This window comes from Kogia breviceps, chromosome 15 (genome assembly GCF_026419965.1).
Source record: "Kogia breviceps isolate mKogBre1 chromosome 15, mKogBre1 haplotype 1, whole genome shotgun sequence".
Taxonomy (NCBI): Eukaryota; Metazoa; Chordata; class Mammalia; order Artiodactyla; family Physeteridae; genus Kogia; species Kogia breviceps.
Window position 1 is genome coordinate 24081125 of NC_081324.1, and position 20464 is coordinate 24101588.

General features: G+C 40.5%; 1 protein-coding gene across 6 annotated transcripts in view; it reads left to right on the forward strand.

Annotated features, from left to right (window-relative positions):
• Positions 1–20464, forward strand: part of DYM (dymeclin) — a 383872-nt gene that overhangs the window by 320839 nt on the left and 42569 nt on the right. The gene's annotated exons all lie outside the window — the stretch shown is intronic.

Here is a 20464-nt window from a genome sequence, read left to right on the forward strand (position 1 = left end):
TTGTATCACCTGATGTAAATGCTAGTGTCTGAGTGGGCTCTATTCAGAATCATACCACTTACCCAGCACTTGAGCTGGAAAAGGCTCTCTAAACTTGCGCTGCCTACTCTACTGTATACTGACACACAGAACTGTGGTGAAGGATTCTGACAGTTTTCCAGAAGAAATAGCAAAAGGACTGTCTTCACACCACTGCATATCCTATGAGTAACCACTGTATATACTATGAGTAATTCATATATATACTATGAATAAAGGAGCACCTTATTTTATTAACCCAGTGAAATAAATACAGTCTTGTAAGCATCATCAAGGGTTGATGGGAAGATGGTGGTGGTGGTGGTGGTGGTGATGGCGATGATGATCACTACAACAGTAGCTAATATTTACATAGTGTTTACTCAGTGCTTTGGGGAGGTTCTAAGTGTCTTACATATATATTAACCCGATCAATCCTCACAACAGCCCTTTGATGGTAAGTAGTGTTATCATCCTAATTTTCAGATGAGGAATCTGGTGCACAGAGAGGTTAAGTAATTAACCCAAAGCCATATAATTAGAAAATTAGGAAACTAGGAGATTCATACCCAGGCCATCTGGCTCCAAAGTCCATGCTCATAATCACCACGCTATTTACTGTCTGCCCGGGAGTAGCTATAGAAGAGGATCATTTCATGGAAGAGGTAGGGGAAATATTGTATTTTGAGGAGGCATTTACATATGTGTGTTAGATATGTTCCTGAAGTGATCTCATGGTGTAAAACTCATACTTCAAGACTAATTTTCCCATAGGAAAATATGTAAGGGGGATATTTGGGGGAAGATGCGTGAATGTACAGCATTGTTGCCTATTTTTAATACTTCTTTTAATTTTTTCCTTCATTACCTCTCATTTTTTTAGAGTGCTTGTTCCTAAATGAACAGCACACAGGGTGTCATAGTGAATGTTTGGCCTTCTTTATAGTGTTTTATCACAACTAGCTTCTGTTCCAAAGTTACTGTTTGGGGGGGGCTCTGTTTTTCAGCACTATCACTAGAACCGCTGCTTAATGAACATTGTAGGATATGAAAATATTTTCAGTTATAATATCAGAGTTTATAAAGCAACAGCACGTTAGTCATAATCACTTGCAGAAGTTCCACTGTCCGTAAACAGCCGTGCAGTTCATGCAGTGCTGAGCAAAGGAGGGGTTTCTGCTTATCAGCTAAAATGACACCACCATGTGGCAATAGCATAAAACCTGATTATGGTTCACCAGACCCTCCAGCTTTGACTTTACTCTCTTTTCCTGACAATTCCTGAAGTGTAGAGAATTCATATTATTTCCTTTCTTATCTAAAGTAAGACATCTGAGGTCTTTCGGGTTTTTTCTCACTGTTTCAAGTTTATTTGAACTCTACCATGTTAACCAGTACAAAAATCCATGATGATTAGACTGGCAACTCATAGGAAGTGATGGATTGTGGTGTTTAAGCTAAGTCAAGAAAGAAGTGGAACTATCAAGAAACCATAAGGAGGGTTTCCCTGGTGGTGCAGTGGTTAAGAATCTGCCTGCCAGTGCAGGGGACACGGATTCAAGCCCTGGTCCGGGAAGATCCCACATGCCACGGAGCAACTAAGCCCTTGCACCATAACTACTGAGCCTGCGCTCTAGAGCCCGCGAGCCACAACTGCTGAAGCCCGCGTGCCACAACTACTGAAGCCCCCACGCCTAGAGCCCGTGCTCTGCAACAAGAGAAGCCACCGCAATGAGAAGCCCGCGCACCGCAACGAAGAGTAGCCCTCGCTCGCCGCAACTACAGAAAGCCCACGTGCAGCAACAAAGACCCAATGCAGCCAAAAATTTTAAAATAAATAAAATAAAAATAAAATTTTTTTTTAAGTTAAAAAAAAATAAAAAGAAACTATAAGGAAAGGATAATGCAGAGGAGTCAAGGGAAGGGGGATTTTGATGAGATCAAGGAACCAGCCTAGTAGAAGAAATGGAAATTGTGATTAGAGAGCAGTATATTTAGACCAAAGATGTTCAAAAGGAGCAGATCTCCATGACAGCATGATCTGGATTCGGCCATGAGTGGGGGACTGAAATGATACAGATGTGAATGAAAGTCAGTGTGACTGAGCCAGTTAATGAATTGGAAGCCAAGGATGGGCCATACACATGGGCATCATAGGCACCCAGGATGATAAGCCATGGGCGGAAAGAAAGACTGAGCCAGATCCTATAGTAAATGAGAGAGAGGCCTAGGAGTCAGTAGGTGGCAGCTATAAGGAGGAGAAGAAGCTGGTACCAGCCTCATATGAACAGAGCCTTGTACTTAAGGGTGGAAGGATAATAGCCAAGCAACAACAGTGAAAACAAAGAAGACACCAACTGCACCTCCAGACCCTGAAGGCTGGGGAGTGTGAAAGAACAAGCAGCTTTTACTTCCAAAGGCTCCAGGGGTTTGGGAGTCCTGAGGCAAGAACCAGGTTTCAGTTAAAGAGGGTGAGGAGTGAAGATTCAGTGCAGGGAGTGAGAGTGTAGGGATACATCCTAACCATGAAATTGGGGTTTGAAAAGGCAGTGTAGGGTATGGGAGGCAGCAAAGTAATAGGAGGCTGGATAGCGGGAGAGAAAGCACAAAAAGGAATGGGGACGAAAGTACAAAAGAGAAGATGGCAGTGACCAATGATGATGACATATGACATAAGGTTTAAGCTTGCCACAAGGTTCCATCAACACTGAGCAAGTCTTTCTCAAGCATCTGCTCTGTGACAGTGTTGCTATAAGTGCTTGGGCACATAGTGAGCAAAGATCCCTGCCCTTTCAGGGCTCATAGTCTAGCAGGAGGAAACAGACAATGAACAATCAGCATAATGTAATAAATAACAAAATGATCTAGGGTCCTAGGATGTGATAAATGCTCTGGAAAATACAGAAAAGGTAGAGCAGCTTGAGGGGGTCTGAGAGTATCCATGAGGAGGTGGTGGGAGAAAGTTTTACAAAGAATGGTCCGGGCAAACCTTTAGCCAAAAAAAAAAAAAAAAAAGAGGCGAGAGAATTAGGCATGCTTATTCAGAGTAGAGTCCTAAGCAGTAGGAACAGCTACTAAAAAGGTCCAAAGCCAGGAGGATGCAAAGCATGTTGAAGAAATAATGAAAAGAACAAAGCAGCTAGAGCTGTGTGAACAAGGGGAGAGGAACAGGAGGTAAACAGGATGCTGGGGGTGGGGAGGTGCAGTGAAATGGGGAACCAGTGCAAGAGGAGAGACACGATGGGGTTTCAGTTTTAATAGGACCACTCTGGCTGATGTGTTGAGGGTAGACTATAGAGCAACAATGAAAGCAGAGAGATCAGTTAGACTATTGCTTGACTTGGACCATGGTGGAAAGGTGGAAGTGCTAATAGAATTCATACAAGAAATTGTCTGGTGGGCAGGGGAGTGCACTTAGGCCTTTTAGGAGATAGCTGTAGTCTGCATTGATTACAGAAGCTCCAGGGAATGGTGGCTGAACGTAGGTTCTGATGGACTGGTTAGAGAACTGGTCTGCAAGTCCTGGAAGAACTGTTTATGGAAGTGGATTTGGGCTTGGACTAGGCAGTCTCAAGGACAACTTTCAGATGTTGGTTAGCTGAGTCTTTCATCGTTAGACGCCTGGCTCTGCTTTGCTAAATGTTGTGCGCTCAACAGTATACGTGAGTCAATCTGCTACTAGTTTCTAGAGGCTGTCTGTACTAGACAATTGAGAGCAAACTTGGAGGCCACACACCATAAGACAATTTGGAAAACTTTCAGAGAATCACCAAAATTGTGAAAGAACACAGGGAGTGATTAGGGGAATTCACAGGATCCAAGCAGAAGAGACTTGTCTTCAAGTACTAGAAGAATTGTTTACAAAAGCAGATTTGGACTTATTATGTGTGGTCTCAGGAATAGGACCAATGGGTAGAAGGAACTTGCATTTCAGTCCCATAGAAGGGAGAACTTTCTAAGAAATGGAACTACAGTTGACCCTTGAACAATGTAGGGGTCCAGGGTGCAGACCCTCCACACAGTCAAAAACCCAGATATAATTTATCATCAGCCCTCTGTATCCACAGTTCCTCTGAACTCACAGATTCAACCAACCATGGATTGTGTAGTACTGTAGTATTTACTGTTGCAAAAAAATCTATGCATAAGTGGATCCACTCAGTTCAAATCCTTGTTGTTCAAGGGTCAACTGTATTTAGAGATGGAATAGGCAACTTCTGGGAAGTGGTGCATTCACTGTCACTGGAGGTGTTAAGAGTAATAGGACTGTAAAACAGTTATACTCAAATAAAGATGTTAAAAAAAAAAAAAGAGTAATAGGACGATGGCCACTTGACAGGGAAGCAAATAGGTTCCATCTTGCATGAAGCTCTTATCTGTTGGTACTAGCTGGCCAGCACGGTAAATGGAGAAGGAGTCTAAGGCTGAGTTCAGGTGCAGCAGGAAAAGTGCTGAGATCCATTAACAACGCCTGCCATTGGCAACAGGAGCAGAAAGCCAGGAGCACATGTACAGTTATTTGCCATTCCAATTGTAAGGACTCAAATATTGGTGGGGAAAACCAACTGTGTGACTTTTAAGAACGTTTCCATTCCTAAGAGTATAATTTTGTCTGTGTATATACTAAAATTTATCATTCTCCACAAAGCAGGAAACTGCATAAACTTTTGATAACAGTTTTTACTCTCAGAAGATGCAACAAACAATAAGGAGATATTATTAATCTGGGGATTTTTTTATGACAGAGATCACCTTTCAGTTCATAATAGCAGAGGGCATAGTCAGGTTTGTATGCCAAAAGAACATAAATTTCTAAAAGTTGTATATGGTTCATAACAAGAAAAAATGTAGTTCAAGTGGGATGGAAAACAAATAAAATAAAAAATATTAACTATCCAATCACTGATTGTTCTGTGTAAACAAATATGAGAACTACGTTTGTACTGAAGTATCTGTTTTCAACTCTGTATCACATTCGCCTCCTTCTCCAGTCTCCTCTGCATCACAGAGAAGCATCCAGAGTACACTTCCCAGAATCCTCCTGTCTGTGTAGTTCCAAATTGCAGTTGGCCAAGGAGAGGCACACTTGCGTGCAATTTGGAAAGCAGAAGAGAAGAAGCCATTATTCTCCAGAGGCAGCTCCTGCCTGGCCTGGTGCTGTAGGCGCCCAGGGTCATCGATGTCTCCCCAGAGATACTGAGGTTTGCAGCAGCTTGCAGTGAGCTGTTGAGAACCTCCTACTCCAGTGCTGTAGACAGTCTTCTGTCGCAGCTTCCCTGATCTTGCCTTTCCAACAGTTGCATAAGCCTCTATTTTCCTTACAAAATCCTTTATACTTGAGTTATAGAGAGGACCTTCTGTTTTCCCTACCAAACCTGTCAGAGAAATAAAACCCCTGATTGCAAACAGAAAGCAATTTAATATAGGAAATTTGAAAGTCATTGAAAAGACTAAGGAAGCCAATTTCAGCAAAAAACAGTGCTGGCTTTCAGGAAATCAGAAGTGGCAAGAATGTCGTCACCAATGGTCTGGCCGGCCTGCAGACATCCATGTGGAGGTCTGCAGGAAGATTGCTAGAAACCACTGTCAAAACGTTTGCTAAAGCCCACAGTCTGCCCACCACTGTTACCAGAGCACCAGTGGCCTCTGTTTCTCTTCTGCCTTCTGAAATACAAGTTCCTCTCCTTGCCACAGTCTAACCCAAAGCCCTTCTGGAGAGATGCTAGGACATGTAGTTTCCAGGCTTTCAGCATGAAAGGGGAAGAAAGGTGCTTGAGTTGCCAACGGCATGGCATACGATCAAAAGAAACTAAAGAAGCAGAATGAGAAGTTCCTTGACGAGCATGGATTTTTTTTAAAGGATACCTGCAAAAGATAGAAAGAATGGTATGTACAGAGGCCAAAAGTAATGGAGTGGCGTGAACTTACACAAACGTTGTCAAAGACTCGAATTGGAAGGGGCCTTTGATCCTCTGAGAGGAGAAAGCAAAGAAAATAAGAAATTGTGGGCCTTCAGCATAAGAACAGTGGACAAGATTACATGATGGATTGACTGATTTATGCATTCTCCCATTTTCAAACGCTAGTTTATCTCCTTTACTGAGAATAATCTCCAACTGGAAAAGAGTATATCCTCTAAATGAAATTGAAGCCTAAGGAGGCAAAAGACCTGTACTCAGAAAACTATAAAACACTGATGAAAGAAATCAAAGATGACATAAACAGATGGAGAGATATACCAGGTTTTTGGATTGGAAGAATCAATATTGTGAAAATGACTCTACTACCCAAAGCAATCTACAGATTCAATGCAATCCCTATCAAACTACCAATGGCATTCTTCACAGAATTAGAACAAAAATTTTTACAATTTTTATGGAAACACAAAAGACCCCAAATAGCCAAAGCAATCTTGAGAAAGAAAAACAGACCTGGAGGAATCAGGCTCCCCAACTTCAAACTATACTACAAAGCTACAGTAACCAAGACAGTATGGTACTGGCACAAAAACAGACATATAGATCAATGATACAGGATAGAAAGCCCAGAGATAAACCCACGCACGTATGGTCACCTAATTGATGACAAAGTAGGCAAGAATATACAATGGAGAAAAGACAGTCTCTTCAATAAGTAGTGCTGAGAAAACTGGACAGCTACATGTAAAAGAATGAAATTAGGACTTCCCTGGTGACACAGTGGTTAAGAATCTGCCTGCCAATGCAGGGTACATGGGTTCAATCCCTGGTCCAGGAAGATCCCACATGCCGCAGAGCAGCTAAGCCCACGCGCCGCAACTACTGAGCCTGCGCTCTAGAGCCCACGAGCCACAACTACTGAGCCCACACACCACAACTACTGAAGCCTGCACACCTAGAGCCTGTGTTCTGCAAGAAAAAAAGCCACCACAGTGAGAAACCCATGCACCGCAACAAAGAGTAGCCCCCGCTCACCACAACTAGAGAAAGCCAGTACGCAGCAATGAAGACCCAACGCAGCCATAAATAAATAAATAAATAAATAAATAAATAAATAAATATTTATTTATTTTTTTAAAAAAGAATGAGATTACAATACTACCTAATACCATACACAAAAATAAACTCAATATGGATTAAAGACCTCAATGTAAGACCAGACACTGTAAAACTCTTAGAGGAAAACATAGGAAAAACACTCTCTGACATAAACTACAGCAAGATCTTTTTTTGACCCACCTCCTAGAGTAATGAAAATAAAACAAAAATAATTAAATGGGACCTAATTAAACTTAAAACCTTCTGCACAGCAAAGGAAACCATAAACACGGCAAAAAGACAACCCTCAGAATGGGAGAAAATATTTGCAAACGAAGCAATGGGCAAAGAATTAATCTCCAAAATATACAAATAGCTCATGGAGCTCAATATCAAAAAAAAAAAAAAAAAAAACCCAATTAAAAAGTGGGCAGAAGACCTAAACAGACATTTCACCAAAGAAGACATACAGATGGCCAAGAAGCACATGAAAAGATGTTCAACATCATTAATTATTAGAGAAATGCAAATCAAAACTACAATGAGGTATCACCTCACACCAGTCAGAATGGCCATCGTCAAAAAATCTACAAGCAATAAATGCCGGAGAGGGTGTGGAGAAAAGGGAACCCTTTTGTACTGTTGATGGGAATGTAAACTGATACAGCCACTATGGAGAACAGTATGGAAGTTCCTTAAGAAAACTAAAAATAGAACTACTGTATGACCCAGCAATCCCACTACTGTGCATATACCCTGAGAAAACCATAATTCAAAAGGACTCATATACCCCAGTGTTCATTGCAGCACTATTTACAATAGCCAGAACATGGAAACAACCTAAATGTCCAGCGACAGATGAATGGATAAAGAAGATGTGGTACATATATACAATGGAATATTACTCAGCCATAAAAAGGAATGAAATTGGGTCATTTGTAGAGATGTGGATGCACCTAGAGTCTGTCATACAGGGTGAAGTAAGCCAGAAAGAGAAAAACATATCATATATTGACACATATTTGTGGAATATAGAAAAATGGTACCAATGAACCTATTTGCAGGGGAAATAGAGATGTAGACGTATAGAACGGACATGTGGACATGGGGTCGGCAGGGAAGGGGAGGGTGGGACGAATTGGGAGATTAGGTTTGACATAAATATGCTACCATGTGTAAAATAGATAGCTAGTGGGAACCTGCTGTATGGCACACGGAGCTCAGCTCAGTGCTCTGTGATGACCCAGATGGGTAAGATGGGGTGGGGGAGAGGGAGGTCCAAGAGAGAGGAGATATAGATATACATATAGCTGATTTACTTCATTGTATAGCAGAAACTAACACAGCATTGTAAAGCAATTATACTCCAATTAAAAAAAAAGAATGGTATAAGCGCTGCCAGCCTTTTTCATCTTAAGGCTCCGATGCACATTGTCTCACGATGCTGGCAGATATAAACTGTGAGTAAAATTTGAGAACTCAAGCTCAACAATAATACTAATAATGCTACAAGACACTTTTCTAAGCACTTTATAGCACTATGAGTTGATGCTATTATCCTGATTTTCTAGACGAGGCAACTGAGGCTCAGAGATGTTAAATTACTGCCCAGATGCAAAGCTGGGCTTCAAACCAAGGCAATCTTTCTCCAGAGTCCATTTTGTTTACCACTGTCCTGTACTATCCCCTTCCGTGCCAGTAAGACCGCACTAGGATCATTAGGTTCCATCTGAGCATCACACTGGTAAACCAAGATGTGTGCACAAGCAGGTAAAGTTATAGTAAAGAGACTGTAGGTCACATAAGGTGAGGAGTGGGGATATATAACCGGAAAAGAGAGAAAAATATAAAAACTGTGTTCAGCTACTTTAAGGATTATACTGTGAAAGAGGAATTGAGCTTCTCATTTTATGCCAAGGGCAATGGGTAGTAACTGAACAAAGACAGGTATTAGTTCCACCTAAGGAAGTGTTTTCTGGTGGGTAAAGTTGTTTAACAGTCCATATGGGGCTTCATGAAGTAGCGAAGTGTCGTATTCACGGTAATGTCGGGATGGTAAATGTAAAAAGAGCACCAGATGACAAAGGAACTCAAATCTATAACATAGGGGGAAAAGATTGAAAGAGTTCCTGTTAATAAGAAGTTACACAGGATGATCCCAAAGATTTCTTGCAATTCTTATGAGTCTAGAATTCTGTCTTCTAAAATTCCATAAAGAATTTTTGTAGAGCAGTGCTCTAGTAACGTCCTTCAACTATTTAGAGATCAAGTCCTGTTGCTCCCTGACAAGGTCTGGAGTCCTTAGGCTGCAATTCTAGACCATTCACAGTCTAACTCCAGCCTGCCATTCCAGTCCTTTGCCTCCCGACTTCCCATTACCCCACCTCCACCCGGTGCTCCAGCTGAGCGGAACTGTCTCTGTGCCTTCTTCCTTCCTGCGGTTTTGGATTTACTGACACAATTTTCTTTTCCCAATATACCATTCTCCCACCTTTGCTTTTTGCTTATTCAAATGCTAACCATTCAGTGAAGCCCTTGATCAATTTAACAACATTTAGGAAGCCTTTCCTTTTACTCCTCAACCTACCTGTGCCTCCCTCCTCGGAGTATCCATTGCATTTTATATTTACGTTTTTGGGGACTCCTCTCCTCTTTTACCTTGTATGTAGTTATTTAAATGTTTTCTCTCTCCCACTCACCTGTAACTTCCTTGAGAATAGGGGTCATGTCTTAGTCATCTGCATCCCTTTGATGTCTGGTACATAGGAGTTGCTCAGTAAATGTAATAAGTAGATGAATGAAAAGCTCACTTTATATATGCTAAAGAGGAAATGGGGACTTGTTAGAATTCAAGAGTTCTGGAGTAAAATTTTCTATCTCCAGACCTGCTTTTCTAATTTTTACTTTACCATCCTCTTTGCAATTTTAATTCACTTAACTGTCTCTCCCTATATGTGTCAGGCACTGTTCTAAACTCTGGATACAGCAATGGACAAAGTAGACAAAAATCCCTGCCTCTTCATAGAGCTTGGCTTTTTGTTTTTTGTGGAGGAGATAGACAATGAGAAATAAGTAAAATATTTGCTTTTTTTTGTACACTGACTTTTTTTATTTTTTGTTTTCTTTTTTCTTCTTTTTTTTTAATTGACGTATAGTTGATGTGTAATATTACATAATTTACAGGTGTACAATATAGTGATTCACAATTTTCAAAACGTATACTCCATTTATAATTATTATAAAATATTGGCTGTATTTGCTGTGTTGTACAATATATTCTTATAGCTTATTTTATAATATTTGCTATTTTAGGTAGCAGTAAATGAGAAAAATAGAGGAGGATACATAACATTGGGAAGGGAGCAGTTTTTAGATAGGTTGTCCAGAAGAGAAGATATTTGGATCAATGCCACCTTGATTTTTTTTTTTACATTTTATTTTAAAATAATTTTAGACTTACAGAAAAGTTGCAAAAATAGTAGAGACAGTTCATGTAAACCCTTCATCCAGGATCAGCTGATGCTAACAACACATATAACTACATATAACTATAGTACAATTATCAAAACCAGAAAATTAACATAAGTACAATACTCTTAACTAAATTACAGGCCTTATTTGAATTATACCAGTTTTTTTTTTTTCTCCCAATATTCTTATTTCTGTTCCAGAATCCTTTCCAGGACCCACACTGCATTTACTTCTTGTATCTCCTCAGTCTCCTCCAACCTGAGACTGTTCCTCAGGCTTTCCTTATCATTCATGACCTTGACACTGTGGATGAGTGCTGGTCAGTTATTTTGTAGAATGTCTCTCAACTTGGGTTTTTCTCATGTTTCCTCATGATTATATTGAAGTTATACATATTTGGCAAAAATACCACAGAAGTGGCATTGTGCCCCTCTCAGTTCATCATATCAGGAGGTACCTGGTGTCAACCTCTCTCATTGCTGTTGGTGTTATCCTTGATCACTCAGTTAATGTGGTGGCTACCAGATTTCTCCAGTGGAAAATCACTATTTCTCCCTTTGTTACTGATTACTATCTTGGGAATGAGACTTTGCTAATATCCTGTTTCTCCTCAAACTTTTACCTTGATTATATCATTCATCAGTGGAGCTGCCCTACACAGTTATTACTGTGGTGTTTACCTAATGATTGATAATTTTATATTTTATTCTGTAGATTATAATTCAATATTATCATTTATTTATTTTGTTGCTCAAATTGTTCTAGCTTTGGCCAGTGGGAGCTCCTCCAGGTTGGCTCCTATATCTTCCCCAGCCCCAGAATCAACCATGTCTTCAATGAACCCTGGTCCCTTTTTTTTTTTTTTTTTTTAATGGTATTTAGGAAACAAGACCTGGGCACTAGGCCCCCCCTTTTTTTTAACTAGCTGCTTTTTTAAAAAATTTATTTATTTTTGGCTGCATTGGGTCTTCGTTGCTGTGCTCAGGCTTTCTCTAGTTGCAGCAAGCGGGGGCTGCTCATCATTGCGATGCACGGGCTTCTCAGAGCCATGGCTTCTCTTATTGCGGAGCACAGGCTCTAGGCATGCATGCTTCAGTAGTTGTGGCACATGGGCTCCAGTAGTTGTGGCACGCAGGCTCAGCAGTTTTGGTGCACGGGCTTAGTTGCTCCGCAGCATGTGGGATCTTCCCAGGCCAGAGCTCGAACCCATGTCCCCTGCATTGGCAGGCGGATTCTTAACCACTGAGCCACCAGGGAAGCCCTAGGTCACCTTCTTAGAACTTTCTGGACCCTTCCACTCGCCTGTCCTTTCCCACCTCCTTTCTCTTCTGAGGACAGTACTGCTTCCTCACTCTGCTGTTATACCCAGGTACTCTCCTTTTGTATCTCTCCCTCCCCTATGATAAACCTTAGCTCCTCTCTTTTGGATTGTCTGTCACTAGTTTCGTCTTTAGTCCATTTTTTTCCTACTGAATTCCAGTCCCAAATTGTATTTCCTAATTCCTTTAGTGAACACTCCTGGCCCAAGAGCCACTCCATGGGCCATAGCAGATACTGAAAGATAATTTTGTAGTTCACTATAATACTTACCTTAAAGCAAAATAAATTACAGTGTACAGGCTATATGTTTGAATGTTACTGTGTTGTTCATTTATTATACTATGTTCGGAAAGAAAATGCCCTTTGTATTTGAGACAGTAAAATATAAATAAGAAATATAACTCTTGGTTTTTCAGGATTATAGCTAAATAAATGCAGAAATTAATTGATCTGTGGGAGGTCCCAGACCAGTTAACTCTAATTTAGAGCAAGATCCCATTGAAGCCAAGGTCATGGTTAAATTCTTTAGGTGGGCCGGTTAATTTTGTTCAGGAACATAGCAAGAAGTTGAATTCCTGACTACAGCTTACCATCGCACTCTGTGGTTGCAAGAGGGACAGATGATGGAGGATGGATGATTCAGTTTAAAAAAAGAGAGAGAGAGAGAAAGAAATCCATCCCCAGTACTAGAGCAGAAACCAAAATTACATTTACTCACAGATGGTGAGTTATCCTCAGTTGGTTTAAATGATAGCACATTATTACCACAGATGTTTCTAGAAAAAAAAAACGACTGTTTATCTTTATAATCAAGCCTTATCTCAATTATTTTAATCATCTTTTTGGATTGTTTATAATAAAACGAATCACTTAAAACCTCTAGAGTTTAATTCACAGAATTCTGCTGTATCTAAAGTTGATTGAAAATTCAAGCTGTGTGTTGAATAATATTTGTACTATACCACATTACAGCACATTATAGTCTTTTGGGTGGTTTACTAATATATACTGATAAAATAATTGTCGGGTATGTAATAATAGCTTTGTGCATGAGATTGATGTAAAAGAGGTTGTTTCAAATTGGAAATGCTTTTTAGTAAGATCTTTATGAAAGTGTAGAATAGTGTGTGTACTTACTGATTTGTTCTTTCTTAAAATATAAATTAAACATTTAGAAATTTTAAAACGACCTTTTGGGTTGTTAAGAGAAGCGCAGTGCCTCTTACTCCTGAGACATTAGCCAGCTAATGTCAACTGAAAAAGATGAGCCAAAAGTTTTTGAAGTGTCCTTTGAGTTGCAGCACTGAAGCCAAATTTGTAGAAGACTTATTCTTCCAATTTTGGGCAAGTAAACATTAAGATCTGGAAGCCCATGACATAGTAATTGACTTTCAACCAAATAAAATATTTTTCAATCGAATGTTATTTGACATAGCCTTGTAAAATATTTGTGTAATATCCTGTGTGGGAATATATACTCTTTGGATAAATCTGTCTATACAGTTAAACAAGTTGGCTATTCAGAGTAAATAGTATTAATATCATTCTAAACATCCTCTTCTTACGGGTATTGCGTGAAGTCTGGGAAAGGCAATGCCAGGTAATTAGTTTTGGGGGGAACCCTCCTGCATAAACAGAGACATAAAGAACAGGCTCTGAAACCCTAAGATGCTTATTTCTCCTTTCGAGTTTGGAAGGAAATAAATAAAGTTAGTGTGTCCTCCAGGAGCTCAGTTAGAAGATGCAGCTCAAAGTTCTCACTCTCTGCATCCACAGCAGGGCCTGCTCCTGGCTCCTGTCTGGCCTACTAGTGAGCATTTGGAACGTCATGATGATGGGTCAGAATTCATCCACATCTGTGCGGGTTCTCAGCCACCATCACACCACCTCGTACGTAATGATGTAAGGGTTCCTGGACCCCTCTTTTCTTCGGTTTAGTCAATTATCCATGTCATTTGAGGATTAAGAACTTTGCCATATCTAGTGTTTGAAACTCAGGTCATGCTTTTCAGGGGGAGTGAGCCAGAAGATAACTTCTCTTTTAGTGTAAATAGGAAACTAGGGAAAATAGAAGTTACTGGCACTAACCGAACTTTCCATTTCATTCACTTAAGATACTTGACAAATCATAGGATTCGAGTGGCTAGGTGGTTTCACGCTGAGTGGTTTTTAAAGCCTTTGTTTTATATCCACCTTTTAGAATACTTCCATGGTTGTTGTTAGTTACAGAAAGAGAAATATAGAAAGTTGACTGACATTTCAAGAGTTTTTTCATAGCCTCTTAATATGGACTCGCTTAAAATCTTCCCCCATCTCCTATTCGGAGTCCCTCCCTGTTCCCAGCCCAAGTGTCTTTCATTTCCCTGTCGTTCTCTGTCTCCGGAGCAGAGTACTGAGTGCCACTGTGGTGTGCCCACCCCCCTTGGACGGCCCCACCTCAAGGTCCCACAATAACCAATGCTCATGTCCACAGACACACTATTCTGCATCCTCACGTGTGCGTTTCCACCCATGGGAATATGACTAGCCAGCCTCCTCCCCTGGGGCTGGGACCCAGCAGTAGCCCTCCAAGTGTCTTCTGATGTCGGCTCAAGTTTAAGAAACACAGCAGTAGATAATCCCTCAGACACACCAGCACTCTCCACCCTTAATGCCTCTGCTCGGGCTTCTCCTTCTGGCCTCGATTGCTTTCCCCCAGATCCCTGCACCTCCTTCAGGTCTTTACTCACATGAGCAAATGAAGCCTCTCTCTCAGTGAGGCCTGCCTGACCTCCTTGTTTAAATTTCAGCACTTCCAATCCCGCTAATCCTACTCTAGGTTTTCCTTTTCCACAACATTTATCACCTAGCATGCTATGTAATTATTATTATTCTTTCAGATAATATAAGCTCCAGGAAGGCAGGGCTCTGCATATTTTGTGCACTGATGTATCTTAGGTCATATCTGGAACATAGTGGGTTAATATTTGCTGAATGGAAGAGAGAGAGGCAGAGAGGAGGGGAGCTGTTGACCACTGAGTGGTGGTCCCAGATGCTGCTTCAAGTAAACTTTGTTTTTTGGAGAACAGCTCTCCACAGACTCTTGCAAGGTCAACTTTCTTGCCAAAATATTATTAGAGAAGCTAAGTTAAGAGTGGAGGCCCCGGTCACTTTGCTGAAATAGTTACATTTTTTAAGATTATAATAATTGTTCCACTCTCATGCAGTCTTATAGCTGCAAAACCCTGGTCTGAAGACCTCCACTTTAGTACTCCTCAGCAGTAAGTTAATTACTATGTAAATTGGCCTCACTGAATTTTTAATAGTTTCTCAGGGGTTCTCTTCTTGGCTCTCACCTGCCACGATTTCATTACAGTTCAAGCAGAGTAAAATATTCTGATTTATATTATTAGAATAAAGTTTCTCATGTGATGTTATTTTATTCTATTTCTGAGTCTTTCTTGGAGGGTGAAGAACATGCTGGAATTATCATGCTCATATGAAGCCTTTTTTTTCCCCCTGTTTTAAAACTCATTTTGGACTTTTTTCCCCTGGCTGTCTTCTCTCTCTCTCTCTTTGAAATATTGTTATCTTAATTACTTTTTACTTTTAGGTGGCAACTAGGAAGCACTAAAGCATAAAAGGGACAGCTCTGTGCTGGGCTTCTCTCCTTAAAAGGGGAGACGAGCACACTCCTGCCATTTCCTTCAAACCCCAAATGATCTCTGCAGAAGTTTGACCAGCAGAGTGGCTCTCTCTCCCATTCTAAGGGCTTCCCTGGTGGCGCAGTGGTTGAGAGTCCGCCTGCCGATGCAGGGGACACAGGTTCGTGCCCTGGTCCGGGAAGATCCCACATGCCGCGGAGCAGCTGGGCCCGTGAGCAAAAAAAAAAAAAAAAAAAAAGCAGACTGTCTCTCCCATTCTAACCCTCCTTGGGTTTCTTGTCCACTAAAGACAGAGATCAAGTCCTACTCATGAGTTACCAGTGCCTCTCATGGAACAGTAAACACAATCATAAATGGTTTCAGAAACTGCCGGAATAATGCTGGCACCTTATTTTTAGGACCATTCAATCCCGTATGAGGAATATAGTATGAAATACATGACCTCAAATGCACACATGCACCAATGCACGGGCACTCACACACCCCCGCACACGTGCAGGGTGCCGTTCTAGCTTTCCAAGTCACCTATTTTATACATTGAGAAGGAAGCAAATGGGAAAGCTTAACCAAGGACAGGACAAGACAAGGACTGTAGGAAGCACAGAAATTTTTTAATGTTGTTATTAGAATTCCTTCTGTATTGGTCTTACGTAAGCACAAATGTGCTTACGCTGATTCTCCTTCCATCAAGGCGAGGATTCCGAAAGAATGAACACGGTCGCCTGGAACATTGTTTTCAAATTCAGGTTTCTGGATCCCACCTCAGATTCTGATTCAGTGGTCTGGTGATGAACTCAGGAATCTGGCTTTTTAAACAGTTCTCTGAGTGATTCCGATAATCTGCCAGATTGGAGAACCACTATTGTATGGCCCAGTTTTCTCTAGTTCCCTGCCCTAGATGCAAGAGGGAGGGGATATGGGGATATATGTATACGTATAGCTGATTCACTTTGTTATACAGCAAAAACTAACACACCGTTGGAAAGCAATTATACTCCAATAAAGATGTTAAAAAAAAAAAAAAAACCAAGGAAATGATGGCTAGGGTTAACAGTAGCCTTGATAGGATTGGAACTGTTTTATCTTCTTTTCCTACAAAAGACAGAGAACTTTCATTTCATGAACCTTAAAACAGAAGATTCCTTTTAAGTAGATTTTTGACATGTAACCCAAATATGAGAATTATCACAATTATTTTGTAAATTAAACAAATAGTAGCAAAAAATACTAAAGGCTGTGGTCTTTTAAAATGTCGCATCTGCTCTTTTTTTAAAAAATATTTATTTATTTGGTTGTGCCGGGTCTTAGTTGCAGCTCCAGGGCTCCTTAGTTGTGGCATGCGAACTCTTAGTTGCAGCATGCGTGTGGGATCTAGTTCCCTGACCAGGGATCAAACCCGGGTCCCCTGCATTGGCAGCGTGGAGTTCTGTCCACTGAGCCACCAGGGAAGTCCCAGCATCTGCTCTCTAGTCTGACTTAAGTATCCCTCTTTTGACTCAACTCCTTTTTCTTTGTTGTTTATCATCTAGTTACATTTATTGAGCACTTGCTCTGTACCAGGCCCTCTGCTAGGTTTTTTTTTTTTTTACAGGTGTTCTCATTTAGTCTTTCCAACAACCATATGAACTCTAAGGATAATTTACATTTTGCAAGTGAGGAAACAGGCTAAAGAGAATTTAGAGATAAGAGAATGGCTTGTCCAAGATTATTTCAGTCCCTCTTATCTTTGAACCGTAAAGAAGCTATTCTTTCTTTGAAATCTTAAATTTTTGTCTCCTCCTGCCTCACAAACCCATTTACCTATTAGATCAATTTGTTTAACCTAAAGCATTCAGAATATAACTAAGTTCTTGGTTTTGACAGTATCTATATACAGTGTTGTAATCTTTGAACAGTTATACCCATTGCTACTTCAGGGAGTATTAGAACACTCTTAGGCTTTTCTCATACATAATAATGAAACTGCACTGCACATGCAGTTGCTTCATGTCATATTTACTTTTAGGATAGCCATTCTTTTTTTTTTTTTTTTTTGGTGGTACGCGGGCCTCTCACTGTTGTGGCCTCTCCCGTTGCGGAGCACAGGCTCCGGATGCACAGGCTCAGCAGCCATGGCTAACGGGCCCAGCTGCTCCACGGTATGTGGGATCTTCCCGGACCGGGGCACGAACCCGTGTCCCCTGCATCGGCAGGCGGATTCTCAACCACTGCGCCACCAGGGAAGCCCAGGATAGCCATTCTTGATAAGCAAACTAACACTGGTATTTGTTATAATGTTTTTCATTATTTCTTTTTAATTAAACATACAGTAGATTTGTAAGCAGTTTACAGGATATTTTCTCTTCCTTTCAATGGGTAAGAGTTAGATTAAACTTAGTTTTTATTTGTGATCTCAAAGAGTATAAAAATTTGGTCTTTATTACAAATCATTACATCTTGAATATAGTCATGAAAACTAAAACTCTTAACTGAAAAATGATAAATATCTGATTTTTCTATAGCAAAAAATTTTTGCCCAGTTCTCTAAACTGTGGTTTCCAATGACCGAAGGACACAAGCTCACAGTGCAAGGTTTTCTCTTCTCTAGTTGTGGTGCGTGGGCTCCAGAGCGCGTGAGCTCTGTAGTTTGCGGCACATAGGCTCTCTTGTTCAGGCTCAGTAGTTGTGGCACACGGGCGTAGTTGCCCTGCGACGTGTGGGATCTTAGTTCCCCGACCAAGGATCGAACCCGCGTCCCCTGCATTGGAAGGCGGGTTCTTTACCACTGGACGACCAGGGAAGTCCCTGTCTCTGCTATTACTTTTTTTTTTTTTTTTTTTTTTTTTTTTTTTTTTTTTTGCGTTATGCGGGCCTCTCACTGTTGTGGCCTCTCCCGTTGCGGAGCACAGGCTCCGGACGCGCAGGCCCAGCGGCCATGGCTCACGGGCCCAGCCGCCCCGCGGCATGTGGGATCTTCCCGGACCAGGGCACGAACCTGTGTCTCCTGCATCGGCAGGCGGATCCTCAACCACTGCGCCACCAGGGAAGCCCTGCTATTACTTTTGATAGAATTATTTTCTTTGGTACAATCAGAAATTTGTGATTCACAAACTAAAATTTCCTAAAAGAGACTCTGCTATGTAGGTTGAAAAATAGAACCATTTACCATTCTTCATCTGTCCCAATCTTGACTCTTCTGTTAGGCTGACCATATGAAAGTTACTGAGATTGTTTCATTCCCTCTACAGTTACTGTTAAAGTCATTTATTGCAATCCTTACAAAGTATTTTGTAATCTGATTTATGCCAAGAAATAATGGCTCCCAGATAGTTATAGAACTGTTTATCTTTAATGGATGATAAGTGATGACTGAATTATTTCTGATAAAAAGAGTGACTAACAAATTATGTATAATAATTTGTTCTGTGGGTTCTGCTTATTTTATTAGTATTCTCAAATCAACTTTTCTACATAGTTTTTTTTAAGTAAAAGAATAAGAAAACTAAATAATTGTATTGATATTTGGTTCTTATGATTTTTGAAGGGATGTTCTTAATTGAGCATATATCCCAAAAGTGTCTGAAAACTTTTAAGGCGATGTAAGGCTTTTTAAAGAAACCAAAGTCTTATTAAACACTAATATAATTCATTACACACAGCAAAATTTGAGGGAACAAAACTGCTTTTGTTATGATGGCTTTCATTTCTGGGGCAAGTTGGAAGGGGCATTGATTGGCATATAACTAATCACATCAAGGTAGCTGGTAAGCATCTGGCCATACAGTTAGAGCTTTTTTGTACAGGGTTTGTTGGTTTTAGAGGATTCGAGGCCCTAAAACCCTAACATAGTTCTATGAAGACTGAATATGATTGATACTTAACAGTGAGTTTGAGACAGTTAATTAACTAATGTAACAATTTTTGTTTTCCTGTCAATTTCAGCACACCCAGTTTCTTTATAGCAGCAGTCCCCAACCTTTTTGGCACCAGGTACTGGTTTCGTGGAAGACAGTTTTTCCACGGACCAGGGGTGTTGAGGGGAATGGTTTCAGGATGACTCAAGCACATCACGTTTATTGTGCATTTTATTTCTATTATTATTACTTTGTAATAGATGATGAAATAATTATACAGCTCACCATAATGCTGACAGGAGGCGGAGCTCGGGCAGTAATGAGAGGATGCGGAACGGCTGTAAGTACAGATGAAGCTTCACTCGCTAGCCCGCCGCTCACCTCCTGTTGTGCAGCGCGGTTCCTAACAGGCCACACAGATGGGTACCAGTCTGTGGCCCAGCGGTTGGGGACCACTGCTTTATAGGATTCTTGCCTGGGAGCTCTGAGGGCAGTAGGAAGTACCTCGGACAGTGAACACTAATTGGTAGAAATCTAATCCATTTTGAAACCTGGAAATAATGATATGGTCTTTAACCCAAGCACAGCTTAAAATATGAATTTGGACAAATAGTTGAGGGGATTTCCTAATCTCTGACTAATATAGTACCAATTATTAGATTGTGAAGATCACTACCCATATGCCGCTCTTGAAGAAAACCTAATATACAAAAACCCCAACCTTTAAAAATGATAAGTTATAGACTAATTAGTTGTGTTCAGGAAGGACCTTGGCTCACCAAGACGATTTCTCACATGATCTTTCAAATAGAACTGACTCAGTTACATTTAAATAGGAAAGAGTTTTTTTAAAGCACTTAAAGTCAGCTTTTCTCTGGCGCTAGGTAAGTTAAACCAGACCTGTGTTTAGTATCAAATTATATTTTTGCTCAGTGAGATTGGAAGGAATGTATTTTATACCCATTTTCAGAAGTATGTTGAGTCACAAGAATAGTAACTAACTTGTTCATAGTCATACATCATACCTAGAATGTAGCCAAGTTTCCATCTACTGATAAATCCACCACCCCCCCCTTTTTTTTTTTACTTTTTTAAATTGTGAGAAAGTGAATATCCATGTAATCACTCTTCAGAACAAGAAATGGAACATTGCCAACAGCCC